The following is a 19,911-nucleotide window of genomic DNA, read 5'->3' as shown; positions in this document are numbered from 1 at the left end:
TAGGAAACCCATTTAAGGATTTGATAGATTATAGTGTTGTTACAAGTGTTTAAACCCCTGAAATAGTATATGTGAAGGTCCAGGAAGCCCCATATCTATATATTATGGAATCATGCGAAGTACAGGAGGCAGTTGATTGATTGCATGGCGAGGACTCGCCGAGTCCAATGATCAGACTCGGCGAGTAGCTTGAAGATTCACTAGGACTCGCCGAGTTGTTCTTCAGACTCGGCGAGTAGCTTGAAGACCTACTGGAACTCGTCGAGTCGTTCTTTAGACTCGGCGAGTGGAGTCGGGGTGTCTAGACTCGCCGAGTTGCCTTTGCACTCGACGAGTCCGGTCAAGTTGACCGTTGACCTGTATGTAATTTAGTAGGGTCAGTTGTCTTGTTTGATAAGATCATTAATAAAGGTATGTGGTATTATAGGGAGCCTGCAGATTAGCGGATCGAGTGCGAGTAACTCGAAGGGTTTATAGCTTGCATACTACGAGGTGAGTCTTCTCACTATACTTCACCCGTAAGGGTTTGACTGCGTGACCGGAAGGTTGTATGTGTTATATTTATGCTATGTCTAGAGAGGTAGTTGCTTTATATGTGATGTATGCTTATATGTGAGGTATGCTTATACGGGCCGGAAGGCGTGACTTTACGTGATAGAAAGAACGGTATGATGTATGACTTATGTGTTATGTGTGATATGTTATATGTGTTACGTTTTATACTATTATGGGCCGGAAGGCAAAATACTATGGGCCGGAAGGCAATGTAATACAGGCCGGAAGGCGATATGTTATGGGCCGGAAGGCGATTATGTTACGGGCCGGAAGGCAATGTTATGTGGACCGAAAGGTCCGGGCCGGAAGGCGTATGTGGGTAAGTCGTATACTGGGGAACTCACTAAGCATTTATGCTTACTAGTTGTGTTTATGTTTTTCAGGTACTAGCGATGACCGTGGGAAGGCGCCGGCGTGACACGTACACACTGCCATTGTTGAAGATCTTGAGGATTTATTATTTATACTTTTGCAATAAACTTGGAATAAACTCTCTTGTCGAATAATGATGTTTTATTTTAAATGAAAATTTTATTTGAAAATTTGAGCTGTTACAATTGGTATCAGAGCCTTGGTTTGAGGGATTCGGGTGTACTTTCGGGTGCAACTGAACTCAGACCGGGGATTTGAGGAAAAACCTTTTTAAATAATAAGGACACAACATTTCATAAATGGTAAGGCGGTAAAACAAGAATGGAGCAGTGTGTACGATCAGCCAGCGCCCGAACGGTAAAGATCCCCAGAATACCTTACAATGTTATATTATGCACTGAATTATGAATTGTTATGCATGCTAGAAGACTAGGTATACATGATAGGACTAGAATGGCCTGTTTTGTGATGCCTTGTCTAGGGAGATTGCTTATATGAGATATTTGGTAGCGTGCAAGTAGATAGTGCATACTAGAGGTAGAGTACTCATTATTCGGGATTTGGGGAGGAAGATTTGGGACGAATACTGATACGGTGTGGTCGGTAGTATTGGGCCCGTACTACCGAAGACACCGGATCAGTGGAAGACCCAAGTAAGAATCCCTGGAAATCGGAGACTGAGTAGGGCGCGTATCGAGTACAATTGTACTTGGTGGAGTCTCTGATGATTTTATGTTGTATTTCAGAGACATCATGGTCATCACACGCAATGGGGCGAGTTCGAGCGGTGCGAGTGACGAGGAGATTCGTCAGATTATTCAGGAAGAGGTAGCTGCGGTGGTTCGGGCTGAGATCCCGGAGATGTTTGGGTCTATTAAGACCACTCTGATGGAGGGGTTTGAGGAGCGGTACGCCGCACTTACTGAAGCTGCAGTCGCTGCCGCTACCGCAGCTGTGGCTGCTGCTAGGCCGCAAGGGGGTGATTCATTACTATTCAGGGAATTCAGCAACACGAAACCCCCTGAATTTGATGGGACGCAGGATCTGATTGCGGCTATGAGGTGGATCGCCGACATCGAGGGGTGCTTCTATACTTGCTCATGCCCGGAGCACTTGAGGGTACGGTTCGCCATGAACCAGCTTCGTCTGGGAGCGAAGGATTGGTGGAAGTTCGTGACGGCGAACTTCACTCAGGCAGAGATTTCAGCAGTGACATGGGAGAGGTTTACGGAGATGTTCAGGGACGAGTACGTTCCCCCGGTGGAGAGGGAGCAATTGATTCAGGAGTTCTTGACCCTTAAGCAGGGTACTGATTCCGTGGCAGTGATCACGCGGAAGTTTCATGAGAGGGCAATGTTCTGTCCTGAGCTGGTATCTACAGAGCAGTCGCGGATGAGCTGGTATTTGGGCGTTTTGAAGAGGGAGATCCGGGAGTTTGTGTCAAACTCCACCTATCGTACTTTCACTGAGCTTCAGGCGAACGCCAGGAAGCGCGAGATCAAGTTGGAGACTCAGGCGAGGGAGGAGGCTGAGTCTCGGCAGGTGGATCGACGGCCGGCTCAGTCTCAGTCGGCAGCCAAGCGGACTAAGTTCGCTGATTCGAGGATGGGAGGTCCGAAGGGTCGCACTTGCGTGAAGTGTGGCAGGAGTCACGAGGGGGTGTGTCGAGCTGGTGGTTGCTACAAGTGTGGCAAGGAGGGACATATTGCCAGGGATTGCCCTAAGGGGTTTATGGTTTGCTTTCACTGCAACCAGACAGGCCATCGGAAGGCCGAGTGTCCGCAGCTTCGTCAGGGAGCTACACCTACTACCAGGACTACTGAGACCCGACCGGCGAAGGTTGAGGCCCCGAGGGCTCGCGGGAGAGCCTTTCAGCTGACTGCGGAGGAGGTCCGCGCTGCGCCCGATGTTGTGGCAGGTATGTTATCATTCACGTATTTACTTAAAGGTCGAAATGCTATGCTTATGTTAATGTATGTGTAGGTACTTTCCTTGTGAACTCTATGCCTGCTCTAGTGTTATTTGATTCGGGTGCGAGTAGATCGTTTGTATCGTTAGCTTTTAGTCAGCACATCGGCATTAGTCGTGAGCCGTTAAGTCGGCCTTTGAGCGTTTCTATTGCGGCTGAGAGAGTGGTTTGTGCTACGGAGGTTCTTCGGGGATGTGTGCTAGAGATCTTCGGGGTCGCGTTCCCGATTGACCTAATTCCTATTGCGATGGGGGATGTCTGTGTCATCGTAGGCATGGACTGGTTGAGCCGATTCAGCGCTGTCATCGACTGCGAGCGTCAGCTGGTGACTATACGAGACCCTAGTGGGGGAGTTCTTACGGTATACGGCGAGGGTACCTGTTCGGGATCAGCCTTTTGTTCGGCCGCTAGGGCGAGGCAATGCCTACAGCGGGGATGTAACGGTTTTGTGGCATATGTGATGGATACGCGGGAGATTTCCGAGAGACCGAAGACACTGAAGGAGGTTCCAGTGGTGCGCGAGTTTCCAGATGTTTTTCCCGAGGATTTGCCGGGAGTACCTCCTGCGAGGCAAGTGGAGTTTGGTATCGATCTAGTTCCAGGGGCTGCGCCTATTGCGAAGGTGCCTTATCGTCTTGCACCTCTAGAGATGCAAGAGTTGTCCTCGCAACTTCAAGAGTTGTTGGGGAAGGGATTTATTCGGCCGAGTAACTCGCCGTGGGGAGCACCGATTCTGTTCGTCAAGAAGAAGGATGGTTCACATCGGATGTGTATCGATTACCGGGAGCTGAACAAGGTGACGGTCAAGAACCGCTATCCGTTACCGAGGATCGATGATCTATTCGATCAGCTGCAAGGGGCATCTTGGTTTTCCAAGATTGATTTGAGATCAGGGTACCATCAGGTAAGAGTGCGGGATGAGGACGTCCAGAAGACAACATTTAGGACGCGGTATGGGCATTACGAGTTCGTGGTGATGCCTTTTGGGCTCACCAATGCCCCAGCAGTGTTCATGGACCTCATGAACAGGGTATGCAGGCCGATGCTGGATCGGTCTGTGATTGTATTTATCGACGGCATTCTGGTGTATTCGCGGTCTAGAGAGCAGCATGAGGGACATTTGAGGGAGGTCCTTGAGGTACTGAGGTCGGAGAAGCTATATGGAAAATTATCCAAATGTGACTTCTGGTTACGGGAGGTCCAATTTCTGGGGCACGTTGTAAATCAGGCAGGGATATTGGTCGATCCGGCCAAGGTGGAAGCGGTGATGAGTTGGGAGGCACCGAAGTCACCTTCTGAGATCAGGAGTTTCCTTGGGTTGGCGGGGTACTATCGGAGGTTCATTAGGGACTTCTCCAAGATCGCGGTGCCGCTCACCAGATTGACCCGGAAGGGTGTTACATTTTCATGGGGACCCGAGCAGCAGACTTCCTTCGAGACACTTCGTCAGAGACTCTGCGAAGCCCCAGTATTAGCTCTCCCGGAAGGGATGGAGGACTTTGTCGTATATTGCGACGCATCGATTTCAGGACTGGGTGCAGTGTTGATGCAGAGGGGCCATGTGATAGCCTATGCATCGAGGCAGCTGAAGCCTCACGAAGCGAGATATCCCACGCATGACTTAGAGTTGGGGGCAGTAGTGTTCGCCCTCAAAATTTGGCGTCACTACCTGTACGGGGTTCGTTGTACCATATACACGGACCATAAGAGTTTGAAGTATTTGATGGATCAACCCAACCTAAACATGCATCAGAGGAGATGGTTAGACGTGGTTAAGGATTATGACTGTGAGATCCTATACCACCCAGGCAAGGCTAATGTGGTAGCCGATGCATTGAGTCGTAGGGCGGAGAGCACTCCATTGCGGGACGTATGTTTGAGATTGACGGTGATGACTCCGGTATTAGATGCTATTCGTGGGGCACAGGCCGAGGTTGTGAAATCTGGGATGCAGAAACAGGAGCGGGTCGTCGGGTTGATTTCAGAGTTCGTTATGGATGGACGGAGACTTCTGACGTTTCAGGGTCGGATCTGGGTACTATTCGTGGACGGTACGCGTGTTACTTTGATGGAGGAGGCACACAGATCGAAATTCTCGATCCATCCCGGTGCTACGAAAATGTATTTGGATTTGAGAAAGGAGTATTGGTGGCCTTGCATGAAGAGAGACGTCGCCTGGTTCGTTGAGAGGTGTTTGACCTGCCGTAGGGTTAAGGCCGAGCACCAGAGACCGCACGGTAAATTGCAACCCTTAGAGATTCCTGAGTGGAAGTGGGAGCAGATCACGATGGATTTCATCACCAAATTGCCGAGAACTGCCAGGGGAGTCGATGCGATTTGGGTGATTGTGGATAGGCTAACAAAGAGTGCACACTTCCTTGCCATTAGCGAAAGTTCATCAGCAGAGAAGTTGGCAGAGTTATACATGAGAGAGATAGTATCTCGGCATGGAGTGCCGACCGCGATTGTTTCGGACCGCGATGTACGTTTCACTTCCAGGTTCTGGAAGAAATTCCATGAGGAGTTGGGTACTAAGCTGCATTTTAGTACCGCATACCATCCCCAGACCGACGGTCAGAGCGAGCGGATGATTCAGACATTGGAAGACATGCTTAGAGCATGTGTGTTAGACTTCGGGGGTAGCTGGGATGTGCATCTGCCGTTGGCTGAGTTTTCCTACAACAACAGCCATCATTCGAGCATTGGTATGCCACCTTTTGAGTTGTTGTATGGTAGGAGGTGTCGGACTCCCATTTGCTGGGGAGAAGTGGGACAGAGAGTGATGGGCAGTACAGAGATCGTACTTCAGACGACCGAACAGATTCAACGGGTGAGGCAGAGGTTATTGACCGCCCAAAGCCGACAGAAGAGTTATGCGGACAGACGCCGGTCCGAGCTCGAATTCCAGGTCGGCGACTTCGTTCTCCTAAAGGTTTCTCCTTGGAAAGGAGTGATTCGGTTCAGAAAGAGGGGCAAATTGGGGCCCCGGTTCATAGGTCCATTCCGGGTAATTGCAAGGGTAGGTCGGGTAGCTTATCGGTTGGAGTTGCCAGCGGAGCTGAGTCAGATTCACAATACCTTTCACGTATCACAGTTGAGGAAGTGTATAGCCGATGAAGCGGCAGTGGTTCCGTTAGGGGATATTCAGGTGGATGCAAGCCTGAATTACGCTGAGAGACCAGTAGCTATCAGGGATCGGAAGATCAAGGTTCTACGGAACAAGGAGATACCCCTGGTGTTGGTTCAGTGGCAACATCGGAAGGGATCGGAGATGACTTGGGAGCCGGAAAGTGAAATGCGGGAGCAACATCCGGAGTTATTCGCAGAATGAGACTTCGAGGGCGAAGTCTAGTTCTAGTGGGGGAGAGTTGTAACAGCCCGGAATTTCAGGTATTTCTTTAAATTATTTTTGGGGCATATTTAGGAGGGGACTCGGCGAGTTGGTGCCTGACTCGCCGAGTAGGACCACGGTTTTGGTCACAGATTCGCGACGGGACTCGGCGAGTCGACGCTGTTCAGCTGAAACCCTAGCCGTTTTGATTCTGAATCGTATATAATGTCTTTAGGGCCGTCATGTCTCGTCTTTTGGCCGATTGAAGATAACTTAGGAGTCTATGGGCATCTGGAGCAAGGGTGAGGGCTAGTGGAAGCTTGAAGAGGTTGTTAGACAAGGAGAGGCAAAGTGGTGATCAAAGGAGGTTCAAGGGGTCGAGTTCTGAAGGTTGGGGACACAGGGAACACGTTTCCAGGTAATCTTCGGATCATATCTGTAGCTTTTATGTTGTATGCGAATCTAGGGTTTAGGAAACCCATTTAAGGATTTGATAGATTATAGTGTTGTTACAAGTGTTTAAACCCCTGAAATAGTATATGTGAAGGTCCAGGAAGCCCCATATCTATATATTATGGAATCATGCGAAGTACAGGAGGCAGTTGATTGATTGCATGGCGAGGACTCGCCGAGTCCAATGATCAGACTCGGCGAGTAGCTTGAAGATTCACTAGGACTTGCCGAGTTGTTCTTCAGACTCGGCGAGTAGCTTGAAGACCTACTGGAACTCGTCGAGTCGTTCTTTAGACTCGGCGAGTGGAGTCGGGGTGTCTAGACTCGCCGAGTTGCCTTTGCACTCGACGAGTCCGGTCAAGTTGACCGTTGACCTGTATGTAATTTAGTAGGGTCAGTTGTCTTGTTTGATAAGATCATTAATAAAGGTATGTGGTATTATAGGGAGCCTGCAGATTAGCGGATCGAGTGCGAGTAGCTCGAAGGGTTTATAGCTTGCATACTACGAGGTGAGTCTTCTCACTATACTTCACCCGTAAGGGTTTGACTGCGTGACCGGAAGGTTGTATGTGTTATATTTATGCTATGTCTAGAGAGGTAGTTGCTTTATATGTGATGTATGCTTATATGTGAGGTATGCTTATACGGGCCGGAAGGCGTGACTTTACGTGATAGAAAGAACGGTATGATGTATGACTTATGTGTTATGTGTGATATGTTATATGTGTTATGTTTTATACTATTATGGGCCGGAAGGCAAAATACTATGGGCCGGAAGGCAATGTAATACGGGCCGGAAGGCGATATGTTATGGGCCGGAAGGCGATTATGTTACGGGCCGGAAGGCAATGTTATGTGGACCGAAAGGTCCGGGCCGGAAGGCGTATGTGGGTAAGTCGTATACTGGGGAACTCACTAAGCATTTATGCTTACTAGTTGTGTTTATGTTTTTCAGGTACTAGCGATGACCGTGGGAAGGCGCCGGCGTGACACGTACACACTGCCATTGTTGAAGATCTTGAGGATTTATTATTTATACTTTTGCAATAAACTTGGAATAAACTCTCTTGTCGAATAATGATGTTTTATTTTAAATGAAAATTTTATTTGAAAATTTGAGCTGTTACACATTTACACGGACCACAAGAGTTTGAGGTACCTCATGGATTAGCCGAATCTGAACATTAGACAACGTCGGTGGTTGGACGTGGTGAAGGATTATGATTTTGAGATCCTTTACCACCCGGGGAAGGCCAATGTGGTGGCTGATGCGCTTAGCCGCAAGGCGGCGCCGCTCAGGGATATTTTCATGCGGATGACAGTGGTGACTCTGCTTTTGGAGCAGATTCGGGAGTCCCAGCAAGAGACCCTGAAGGAGGATAATCGGAAGAGTGAGCGCATAGTGGATCAAGTTTCCTCCTTCGACTATGATAGTAGGGGATTATTGACATTACACCGTAGGGTATGGGTGTCATACCTCGGAGGCATGCGCAAGATCTTGATGGATGAGGCACACAAATCCTGATTCTCCATTCATCCCGGGGCGACGAAGATGTATAGGGATCTTCGTATGGACTATTGGTTGCCCTGCATGAAGCGGGATGTGGCTTGGTACGTCGAGCGGTGCTTGACCTGCAGGAAGGTCAAGGCCGAGCATCAGAGACTGCACGGAAAGATGCAGTCGTTGGATATCCCATTGTGGAAATGGGAAGATATTACGATGGATTTTATCACAAAGCTTCCCAGGACCGCGCGAGGAGTGGATTCTATATGGGTCATCGTGGATCGATTGACCAAGAGCGCCCATTTTATTCCGATTCAGGAGAGCATCTCGGCTGAGAAGTTGGCCGATATCTATATCAGGGAGATAGTGGCGCGGCACAGGGTTCCAGTATCAGTGATTTCAGACAGAGATGTGCATTTTACTTCCAGGTTTTGGAATAAGTTTCATGATGAGTTGGGCACTCATCTGCATTTTAGCACTGCCTTTCACCCGCAGACGGATGGTCAGAGTGAGCGGACCATCCAGACTCTTGAGGATATGTTGCGGGCATGCGTGCTAGATTTCGATGGTAGTTGGGATACCTATCTTCCTTTAGCCGAGTTCTCATACAACAACAGCTACCACGTGAGTATTGACCATCCTCCCTTCGAGATGTTGTACGGACGGAGATGCAGGACCCCAATATGTTGGGGAGAGGTTGGCCAGAGGGTCATGGGAAGCACCGAAGTGGTGCTCCAGATGACAGAGAAGATTCAGCAGGTCCAAATCAGGCTTCAGACTGCTCAGAGTCGGCATAAAAGTTACGCCGACAAGCGCCGTTCAGACTTGGACTTCCAAGTTAGGGATATGGTTCTTCTGAAAGTGTCACCATCGAAAGGCATCATCCGATTCAGAAAGCGGGGTAAGTTAGGCTGAAGGTACATTGGGCCATTCATGGTTGTAGCTCGGGTGGGCAAGGTGGCGTATAGGTTGGGTATACCAGCCGAACTCAGCCAGATCCATAACACTTTCCACGTCTCTCAGTTGCGGAAGTGTTTGGTGGACGACTCGGCAGTGGTGCCTTCAGAGGGTATTCAGGTCAACGACAGCCTGAATTACATCGAGCAGCCTGTCGCAATCCTCGATAGGAAGTCGAAGGATCTGAGGAACAAAACGGTGGAACTCATGAAGGTGCAATGGTAGCACAGGAAGGGTTCAGAGTGGACTTGGGAGCCGGTGGAAGAGATGATGGAGCACTACCCCGAGCTGTTTCAGGATCGAGCATTAGTGGGGGAGAATTGTAGGACCTGGTTCCCGAAACGTACTCCTTGCTATTTACCTTTTAAAAATAAATAAATAATACTAATGCATCTTGCCTTGGACTCGGCGAGTTGATGGGCCAACTCGCCGAGTAGGAGTGGGACAAGGCGTGGGAGTTGGACTTTGGACTCGGCGAGTAGGCCCTGGTTGGGCAAAAACCCTAATTAGGGTGTTTGCACCCTATTTAAATGCTCTAACTTGGCCTCCTTTGTCCCTAACACTTCCAGAGAGCAGTAGAGCAAGACCCTAGCCCCCATATTGTTCTTGAGAGTGTTTTTGGCTTTGTGAAGAAGGTTTGGAGCTTGGAAGAGAAAATAGGTGGTTGAAGAGTGAAAGGAAAGGAGTAGATCCGAACTCTACTCAGGGAGAAGCTTCCATTCAGGTAGAAAAGTCCCTACCTTGATCTTTAGGTCATTAATTACCATTTTTGTCCCAATTTGGTGGTTTTCAAGTCGTAAAACACCAAACTCCATGTGTTGTGCTTAATGACCCGAAAGGACTTCAGATCTAGGCTTATTGGATGAATTAAAAGCATAAAGTTTTTGTGGTTGAAGTGATTGAGGTCCCCATTGAGTGCATGATCTCATTAAGAGTTTGGTTTTGGCCTTATGAGCTTATAGGGCCATGCATGCACGTAAAGTTTGCAACTTTACGTGATAAGCATGCTCAAGGAACATGGATCTGTGGTTTTGAAGCGTTGCATGTCTCAGATTTGGCCTATATGGGAAATGGGTCATAGGGACTCGGCGAGTCCCAAGGAGGAACTCGGCGAGTTCCATGAAGATGACCTTAGACTCGGCGAGTTGGATGAACAACTCGGCGAGTCCTATGAAGATTGCCTGGAACTCGGCGAGTTGTTCTTCAAACTCGGAGAGTCGGGTTGCGAGTCGGTTCAATCGTCCCAAGTAATGAGCTAAAGGTGATTCAGTGAGTGGGAAGAAGGACTGGTCGAGTAGGGTCGAGTTAATAGGAGAAGGACTCGGCGAGTCTATGCCATGACTCGGCGAGTCCAGTCAAATGGACATTGACTTTGACCAAGGAGTTGACCTTGGACCAAGGGAGGGTCAGTCTTTTGACCTAAGAGTATTTATGGGTATCTAACCTATGTTTATGGTTTATAGCTGGAGGATTTGCGATCCAGCAGTCAGACGCTCAGCAAGCAGACTTCAACAGCTATTTTCGAGGTGAGTTACCTTCCAGTAGCGGTGGGTCTAAGGCCACAATTCCTTCCCACCAGTAGGAAACGTATGATAGATGATTGTATTTGTGATATCATCTAGGTTTGCTACTACCTGATATGTTATATGCTAGCATGATATGTCGTATGTGATAGTAGTAGAGTTCGGTTGCTAGGACCGAAGGGTAGTCAGACACCCTAGATACGTCTGAGAGTATGTGATGATATGTTTGCATGCTGGCTTGTTATGTTATATGAGATATAGGTAGTAGGAGGGGACCAGTCCCCGAGTTCGGTTGTTAGGACCGAAGGGTAGTTCAGGCACCCCAGATATGTCTGATATTATGTTATGTTATGATATATGTGATAGTAACAGTAGGGGGTGAAATAGTCCCCGAGGATCGGTCATTAGGGCCGATGGGTAGTCAGCACCCCAGAATGGATTGACATGGGTAGTCAGCACCCCAGAACGGCTTCACACGGGTAGGTCAGCACCCTAGAATGGCTGTACTGGGTAAGTCGGGCACCCCAGAATTGCCCGACAATATGTATGATATGTGATTGTATGGTATGTGGTATGATGGGGGAACTCACTAAGCTTCGTGCTTACAGTTTTCAGTTTTGGTTTCAGGTACCTCTTCTTCGAAGGGGATGGAGCTGGCGCGGTAGCAGCACATCAAACACACGCTTTGTATTCCGCACTATGAGATCTTCCTGGGGATTTGTACTCTGACATTGTTATGTTTTTATAAACTGGTTTCCAGACACCCACATCTTTTATGAAATGATATGATCGGAATGTTTTATTTCTAATGTTTTGCTAAGTATGTGTTTTAAAAATGAAATATTTGGCTCGTATTTTTGGGATGTTACATTTTTTTCATAAAAAATATATGGGTAAAATGATTCAATATGAACTTAATATTTAGAACATCATTTTATTTAAATCATCAAACAAACTTATTAATCAATATATAGTTCTTTTGTTAAAAATATATCAAACAAATTTAATATCTATCAAACATTAGATCTCGCTTCTTCTGTTGCGAATTTATGGCAAATACGTGCATTATGTTTTTCCCTTGTGTCGTATTTTATATATTTACCACATTTGTGACATTTTCTCTCATCCTTCTTTGCTTTTTCAGCGACAATCTCCTTCTTCCCCTTCATTCTTTTCTTTGTTTTTCGAACACCTTTATTATTGATTAATGTAAGAGCTAATATGTTTACTTTCTCCTTTTATTCCATACCCATCAAAGTCTTAATAACTTTTTCATTGATTTTTCATTGTCAACCCTTTTCATCTTCTCATTCATATCGTTTCTGAACAAGATCAATTTGTCAAAGTCATTCACCAGCCTATCAATGCAGAACTCCATTGCAAATTCTAATTCCTGTATAACAGATTGAATTTCTTCTTTCTTTTCTTTTGTATGGACATTTGGTATTTTATACGTATTCATGTATCCTCGTACCACATCTTTTGTCCATCTTTTTGTCAAATATTCTTTTGGATAACTCTCCACTCTTTCTATTCTTAAATCATATAAATAATGTCTGCATAAAATTCTTCTCAATTCAAATTTTAAGCAAGAACAAAGAAGTTTTTGATCCCATTTAAAAAGTTTAACTTGTAAAAAAAGAAAATAGTCAATAGTCAATATAAGTTAATATAATATGTGTAATATAATTGTAATTTATAATGTACCTCAAATTGGCCATGATGTTTTGGATGTTTGTCTATATATTTAATTATGAATGTTTTCAATTCTTTGGATTCTTCTAATCTTATTGACATGAAACTAACCACTGTTGCAAGAATCTCTGATTGGATATCAAAGAGAATATTTCTTGTGAAGAATTCAACTCCTTCAACTTCAAGTTTCAATCCGGTTTTAAAATCCGGTATTGTGTATCTTGAATCATGATAGTTTTTTCTTTGAATGCATCTTTGTCCTTCTAATGCAGTATCAAAATGAGTTGGAAATTCAGTTAAATGCAAATATGAGTTGGATAGTAGCCCATTGAAATAATTTTCAGCTTCAGATCTTGATGTAGTCCTCATCAATCAATCCGGAGAATGTGCATTCTTTGAAAGAAGAATGAATCCATAAATCTCTCATTTTATATATCCCATCAAACCAATCGTTTTCATTTAACTGAAACTCATCCATTAAGTTTTTCTATGTTGATTCAAAATCTTCTTTGAGTACTTTTTCATTTACAAATTAGATCACACAACTTTTCCAAAACATTTGTTTTTACCTTATGACTTTCCTATTGCATACATGTAACACCCTCGGATTTTGGCTAGTCAATTTAGAGACAATGAGCATTAAAAATGAATTTTTGATATAATATTATTTAGAATAAATAATCTTAACCAAGTTATAGTATATGTCACAAGGATTCCGTACATATAAACGCTAAAATCCGACTTATAACAAAGAGGTTATGAACCGTCGAAGTTTTGCGACAAAACTGGCATGACGATGTGTATCGTAAAAAGTGAGTTTGCAATAAAATACTTTTTAGCCTTGGCGATCTAAACGAAAATTGTAGTAGATGTTAAACCGAGAGCGTGCATATAGAGAACATCCAAATCTGACTTCGTTAAAGAAAGTTATGATTTTTCTAAGATTTGGCATAACAGTATGCAACCCGGAAATCGAATTTCAGATCGATCGATTTTTAGTCAACAAAATCTAAATGAGAATCGAAGATCTCGTTAATATGAACTTAACGATATAAATACAGATGAAAACGCACGAGGGATGACAAACTTATGAAATTATAACGGACTTTATATGTCTAAGCCTGTTAAATATAACTTTAAAAATAAAGTCAAAATTAGCCGACGGAGTCTAAACAAAAGGTTTAGATCACATTTCTACCTGCGCATGGATATAAAGAATGTCAAAAACGGAGCTCGTATGCGAAAGTTACGGATTTTAGAAGATAATACGTTTTTGGGATTAACCAACGAGTGACACGTGGCAAGATCTGGGCCACACCTTCCCACGGTTTTGCATGAGATTGTGACACTTGGAAAGGTTATGCCCAACATAACAAGTAGTACGGCCAGCATAAGCAAGAGTTGGCAACCTATAAATAGATGGCGTTTCTCCTCATTTCTCCACACCAATTCACTCCAAGTCTTTCCCAAACATCCCAAACCTTCTATTCTTTTCCATAGCACTTCCCAAGTGTTAGAGGCGAGTCTCGGAGCGCCATAAGGATCTGAGAAGGAGAGCTTTTGGCTCAAAAGTTATGTCCCTGCAGAGCCCGACTCCTAGCTAAACCCCCTTGTAAGTGAGTTATGCTTACCCTTCTTTAAGTATAACTTATGTTTAAGTTCATTACCATTATTATGAACCTATAAAAAATATATGTGCTAAGTATTATAATTTATACAAGTGTTATTATAATATCTTTTAACTTCTCGTGGTATGAGGAATCTGGTTTGAAGGGCCGCATAGGTTTGTTGGATTTCAGAACAACTTTAATGCCAATATGGTCCTGCCCTCCGGTGTTACAGGTCTGGCCTCTGTCTGTACATAGTAGTTGAAAAGTATTGTTTAACACTTATATAATACACGAAAAACAATATTGCTCGTAGAGATTAAGTTAGTGATAAATCTGTTGGATTAGGTATCTAAGTCCATAACTATAATTGGTATGTACTTGACCCAATAGTAGCATGGTCCTTTTAGGTGCCTTCACTATAGCAATTTGATAGGATGAATTATGGATAAATAGGTTAATTGTGATTTATTAATATATTATAGAAATAATATATTAATTGAGAAATCATATTATTTAATTAGTATTGATTAGAAGTTAATTTGGAATTAAGTTGGTGATCAAAGGATACTAACTGAATTAAGAGAACTAGTATTGCAATTAACTAATGGTTTCAAAGTTACACTTTTGGATCCCTAAAAAGGGATGGACGAAATCTATGTGTAACCCACATAGAATTCGTCAATAAGGGGATTCTGGAAGGATCTAATGGGTTGCTTAAGGCCTAAGCAGATAATTAGAGTTGTAGTCAAAAACCCCAGCAGCTTAAATATATAAGGAACCCCTAGGACTCCAAATTTTGCTCACTTAATCCCAAGAGGAACCCTAGCTAAATTTTAGAGCCTTCCCACCTCTCTCATACCCTCCATTGCTACTAGGTGGTTGTGATCCATTTGAGGTGCAACATTTGAGGCACTAAGCTCTTGAAGGTCAAGATCAATCAAGCTACAAGAAAAGGTATTCATCTAACTTTGTATTAGTTATCAATTTTGAAAATTGTATGCTAGTTGGGGCTCATGCTTTGGATGATTAGTATTGCATGTATAATTTGAGAAAAACCTAGATCCAAAGCATTAGGGTTGCATGTACACCATAGGATTGTTGTAGTGCTCAAACTCATCAGTGGTATCAGAGCCTAGGGTGTTTTTCTATTATATTTGATTCATTAATGAATTACTCAAAGCAAAGAAAAATCGGTTATTGGTTCTGCTTGATGAACACGACATGGTCATTATGGACGTGTTGGCTCTCCACAACGTGTAAATGGAATTACATGACATGGAGACGAGTCCGAGAGCAGATTTTCGGAATTTTGGCTTAAATTAGGTTTAGATAATTACCATAAGTTATTTTACTAATTAAAAATTTGAATATTTGACATGGTAATGGATATCCTAATCTAATTGGAGGATAATGGTCAAAGTTTAATATAATTACTAGATTATATGATAAACTAATTATTTGTAAATATTGAATTGTATTTATCTTGACATATAGAATTGGATTAGGTCAAATGTAGATAATGGTAAAATTATATGATTATTTCAATTATTTTTAAATTTGATCTAGAAAGTTTTGAAAAGTTTCAAAACTTGCCCTCAAGTTTTCGAATTTAAAATTTGATTAAAAAGTTTTAATTATGAAATATTAAATTCTAAACCCTAGTGTTCTAAAAGTTTAAAATACAACCCTTATACTATTATAATATTAAAAGCTTAATACTTATATATATATATATATATATATATATATATATATATATATATATATATATATATATATATATATAAGATTAATCAGTTTTACCGTTAGTAGGCATCATTCATGAAGCGATCTATAAGTGGGTATAAGGAAACTGCCTATAAAATGGTGGTTGAATGGGTGTCCACTCTTACCCACCGCTTCCTTGATTCGTGGAGGGTCGTTAGTCGAACGGGTAGGATAGGACATTTAATTCCTCATTAATAAGTATAATGATTATAATAAAGTAACTAAATGTTTTTACAAATTCTCAATCTTAGTTACTTTAGGAAAAATGTGAAAATGATGTTATTCGATGAAATAACATTTTGCACATTGCCAAGTCGTTAGTGGAGCGTGTGTGGTTAATCGACACACTAACTTGGACTAACAAGGGTGGCAAAGGGTAACTCGATGTTTATCATAGATCAATGGAGCGTGTGTGGTCAACCGGCACATTGATTAGGTGATAAATGACATTGAGAGTATGCATGGTTATTCACACCTTTTTGTGATCCTCGGTATCCCAATCACAAACTTGAAGGAAATATTCGAGATTGAAACATGTCATTGAAAAGTTCAATGAATCTCAAAGAATCTAGGAATTTCAATTCATTTAAGACCTAATGTTCATTTTCATTTTTAATGGTGGAAATTGGTAAATCATCATTTACCTACCTTCAAATATTTTGCAATTGGATTATGGCATCCCTCTTCTGAATTGTAGAATATTGTGTTGGGTCCTAGCCTTAATATTTCATTTGAGTGTTATATTAAGGATTTTTATCTAATCTGAACTTTGTCTCTTTTCTTTTTCAGATGTCAGGCTCAAACTCCTCCAACGTAAACTCCCTGAACCTACTTTCTCTCTTGGGCATTTGTGGGAGGGTCACATTTGATGGATCCAACTTTAACAATTGGACTAGCAACATTCGCATGGCCCTAAGGTATGAGGACGAGGAAGAGATTCTCGACAAGGAACTCGTCGAGATCAACAAAACTATTGCTACTCTCAAAGAAATCATCGAGTATAGGGCTCGATGCAAAGAGGCGACAAAGGTGTCGTGCATCATGGAAGCCACTATGACTCCCGAGCTTCAAAATATCTACGAGGACTATTGGCCTTATGACATGCAACAAGATTTGGTGGAAAAGTACCATCAAAGTGCACGTCAAAAGAGGTACGAGATAATTGCCTCATTAATAACAACCAAAATGAAGGATGAAGAGTCCATCACGAACAACTTGCAAAGAATGCAAAGATATGTGGATCGTTTGCTCAAGTTGAATGTCAACTTTGATGAAGAACTGGCCATTGATATTATCCTCCACTCTTTACCTCCTTGTTATGAACAGTTCAAAATGACTTATCATTTGAACAAGGATGAGGTGAACTTGAGCGAACTTCAAGGGTTGTTAAGAATTAGTGAAATCGGCTTTAAAGGCAAAGTTGTCGTATCAACTCCTACTGTTGCTACCCTTGTCTTGGCAATTGGACAAGGGAAGGGGAAGAAGAGGAAATCTCCTTCTAAGCTTCACAATGAAAAGTCTCATGATGGTTCTTCTTCAAGTGGAACCAAAGTTGGTTTTGCTGCCCCTTCGTGTAATCCGAAAGATGCAGAGTATTTCTACTGTCACGATAAAGGGCGTTGGATATGAAGCTGCCCAAAGTATCTGCAAGATAGCAAGGACGGGAAGATAAAGCCCACATTCGCAGGTATTTACACTATTCAATCTAATAACTCATCACATGCTAGTTCTTGGGTCCTTGACACGGGGTGTGGTTTTCACATTTGTTCTGATTTACAGGGTTTAAGAAGAAGTAGGGATATGGAGCACAGGAAGATGAAATTGATCATGGGGAATAGGAGAGTATCGCATGTCACCAAGATTGGATTTTATTCTTTATTGCTTAGTAATAGGTTAGGGTTAGATTTGAACGATTGTTGCTACTCATCGGAAATAGCAAGAAGCATTACTTTTTTTTCATGGTTTATATAAATGAGTTTTTAGATTTCCATTTAATAATGAAATTGGTTCTATTAATTCTTTCTATAATGGTAAATTTTATTTTGAAGCATTGCCTTGTAATGGTATATATGAAACTATGATAGTTGTAGAAAACTTAGGAAATAATGTTTTGCATATTGATTCGTCCAATGGTTTGGACAAGGCATGCTTGTGGCATTGTCACCTTGGACATGTCAACAAGAAGCGTATAGACCAACTCCAAAAGGATGGAGTGTTGGAGTCATTTTACCTCAAGTCGGATAACACGTGTGAATCTTGTCTGCTTGGAAAGATGAATAAGTCACCCTTCACTGGTACTTGTGAAAGGGGTGAGGGATTATTGGATCTCATACACACTGATGTGTGTGGGCCCTTTAGACCCATCACAAGGGATGCAAATCACTTCTACGTGACTTTTACCGATGATTATAGCAGATATGGGTATATCTACTTAATCAAACATAAGTCATAAACTTTTGAAAAGTTCAAAGAGTTTAAGCAAGAAGTGGAGAATCAATTGGGCAGGAAGATAAAGATGCTCCGATCTGATCGAGGTGGTGAGTATCTTAGTATCAAGTTCCAGGACTATCTTAAGGAATGTGGAATTGTTTCACAATTGACGTTGCTTAGGACACCGCAGTTGAATGGTGTGGCTGATAGGCGCAATCGAACCTTGTTGGACATGGTTCGTTCCATGATGAGTCGAGCTTCACTACCTATCTTACTTTGGGGGTATTCCCAAGAGACTGCCGCCCATATCCTTCATCTAGTCCCAACTAAGAAGGTTGCCAAAAAACCTCACGAGATGTGGACAGGGAAGGTTCCCTCGTTAGCACATATCAAGGTTTGGGGTTGCGAGGCTTTAGTAAGACGAGAGACTTACAACAAGCTTGAACCTTGCAGTGAGTGGTGTGTTTTCATCGGCTATCCACAGAAGTCATGTGGATATCTCTTTGATAGCTTCATTTTATTTACTTCTTTTTATAGTTTATTTTAGCATATTTCATTCATAATTTAGATAATTTCCATGCATATTTTCCTTTTTGTTATTTTATGACTATTTCGGGTACTCTCGAATCTTGTGAGCATAATTGCAGGTTTTGGGGTCTAGCGGAGCGGGAGTGTTCGGGACGTATAGGAGGCAATGAGATTTGGTAGACAAAAATGACGTTGGGCTTGATGGGTAGTGGAGATGATGCATAGAGTGATCTTGATGATTATTTGAAGACATGGAGAGAAATAAACTTTAAATTTGCAAGATGCGGGGGAATATTCAAGCGTACGTAAATTATTAATCGGGCGAGTTCACGAGCTTTGGAGGACTTAGAGAGGTCAAATTGGGCTTAAAATGAAGAAAAACTTGAAGAAAATGGGCTAGGAGGTGATTGGATTCGATCTGGGCCAAGTGGGCTAAGCTATGGAGGCCTAAAACCTCAAAGATGCTACATCCAGGGACCACCCGCGCAAGAGCACGCGGGTCGCGCAACCTCCTGCAGGGGCAGTTTCGGAAATTCTTCTTTTGAGCTATTTGAGGAAGGTTGGTGCCCATCTTTTTCATACTCTTGGACATCCGATTTTTGAAGATTCTCTCTGGAGTTTTGAAGACTTTTGAAGGCCAAGAACCGTTGAAGAACATCATATTTTTACCTCTTGATTCTTGCTTAATGTTTGGTACAAATTTCTCTAACTTTGTTTCTTTGTGTTTAGCCATGCTTGGCTAAGCTAATCTTGGTTGACTTTTGGTTAATCCTTTGAACTTTTGTTGAATGTTGAAGAATCCATGAACATGTTCTTGAATCTTTATGGGAATGTTTTGTGTTTTAACATCTTATCATTACTTGTATGTTTTAGTTCATGAGTTTAAATGTGTTTGTGGTGATTAGTTGGCTAATTTCTTGATTAAGTAAAGGATCCTCAAATTAGCAAGCAACAAATGATTTTTGTGTTGTTTTTGCTTCACACAATCATAAAAACATTTCCTCCAACATGGTGGTGAAAGCATTTGACCCCTCTTGGATTTGGTGACTTTTTGGTTCTTAATGCTAGTTGACTTTCACTAATTACATGCTATTTGGAATTAGTGACTTTGACTAAGGAAATTGTTATGAGCTTCTCTAGCCATTTCAACAATTAAGAAAAGTCTAGGTAATCTCAAGCTCCTTGGATTACTATAGCCAAATTGAGGATTTAAAACA

The sequence above is a fragment of the Lactuca saligna genome, chromosome 3 (genome assembly GCF_052625555.1).
Source record: "Lactuca saligna cultivar CGN05327 chromosome 3, ASM5262555v1, whole genome shotgun sequence".
NCBI classification, from domain to species: Eukaryota; Viridiplantae; Streptophyta; class Magnoliopsida; order Asterales; family Asteraceae; genus Lactuca; species Lactuca saligna.
The sequence above is the reverse complement of the archived record's forward strand: the minus strand, read 5'-3'. Positions refer to the sequence as shown.